Source organism: Rhinopithecus bieti, unplaced genomic scaffold (assembly GCF_001698545.2).
Source record: "Rhinopithecus bieti isolate Rb0 unplaced genomic scaffold, ASM169854v2 scaffold_3067, whole genome shotgun sequence".
NCBI lineage: Eukaryota > Metazoa > Chordata > Mammalia > Primates > Cercopithecidae > Rhinopithecus > Rhinopithecus bieti.
The window spans coordinates 3,836-5,278 of NW_016804208.1; positions in this window are offsets into that span (position 1 = coordinate 3,836).

A 1,443-nucleotide genomic window follows, 5' to 3' on the forward strand; every position below is an offset into this window, starting at 1 on the left:
TGCACTATTGTACATTTTCTACTTCATAAAAATGAGAACGGTAGTCTGTACTTTTCTACTTCGTTATTCATAAGTCTGTTGGAGAAATGTATATTTTGTTTGCTTATTATCTCCATGCTACAAATAGCCTGGAAATTCTTTAAATGGGGCTAGCGATGTATTATGGATACTTGTTAAGTGGCATAGAAATTTCGCTTCTTATGTTTTGCATAAAAGTATAAGATCACTAGTACATGTTTCTTCAGCTCTACCCAGAGAAGGGAAACGTGGGGAGGAAAATGAAGTGTGCAAAGTATTTCGTAGTAGGCTTTTTCTGAAAGTAACTTCAGACTTACAGAAGTTTAAAAATAGCACAAAGAATCCCATATACCCATCACCCAATTCCTGAAATGTTAATACTTTACCATATTTGTTCATTATGTCTCTATTCTCCAAGTATTATATATGCCATTATATGCATAATATATAATATGTAGCATTTTATATAGATATAGGGCATGTATGCACTATATATTTTTTTCTGAGTCATGTAAAGAGTAAAATGCAGACACAATGTGCTTTTACTCCTAATACTTCAGTGCGTATTCCCTCAAGAATGGACATTTTCTTCTATACAGCTAATGTACACTTCTACACTTTTCAAAGTCAGAACATTTACATTGATACTATACTTTGACATAATCTGCAGACCATTTTCCAATATGCCAGTTGTCCCACTCTGTCCTTTAGTACAAAAGAAAGAAGATTTTTTTTTTTCCTGGTCTAGGAGCTAATCCTGGAGCACATGTTACATTTACTTGTCATTTCTTCTTTAATCTTGAACGGTTCCTCAGTCATTCTTTATCTTTTATAATCTTGACATTTTTGAAGAATACAATCCATTTGTTTTGCAGAGTTTCCCTTAGTTCAGGTGTATCTGGTTTTTCCTTATAAGATTGATTTTATGCGTTTTTGGTCAGAGTACCACAGAAGTACTGTACATCTTACCAGAAAGCCCGAAGAGGATTTTGATTCTTCCCTGCAAATGCGTTTTCTAAATGATCAGTTTTAATATTATATGGAAAGCCAAGCCAGAGATTCTCACATATGTCAAGATATTGTAAATGTTCCTGTTATATTTATTCTCCAATTGCTTTTTCTCAAGAAAATGTGTGGCCTTTCAGGTAGCTCTTACAGAGTGGAAGTCACTACATAAAATTAGGATGGTGGGGGTGGGCGGGGAAGAGCTTTATTAAAGCTTTAAGTTTAAGCTTTTGAATATGTGTTGTATATAAATGAACATGGGCATCATGATGCAGGGATTTGGCCTTTAAACCCTTGGCCGAGAATGGTATAAATTATTTATTCTTGGAGTACTTCTGCTGAAACACTGAAATCAGTGTACTACTCTCCTTTTAGAAGTTTTACACCTTTCCAAGGCACAGTTTTTTTGGGGGGACGGAG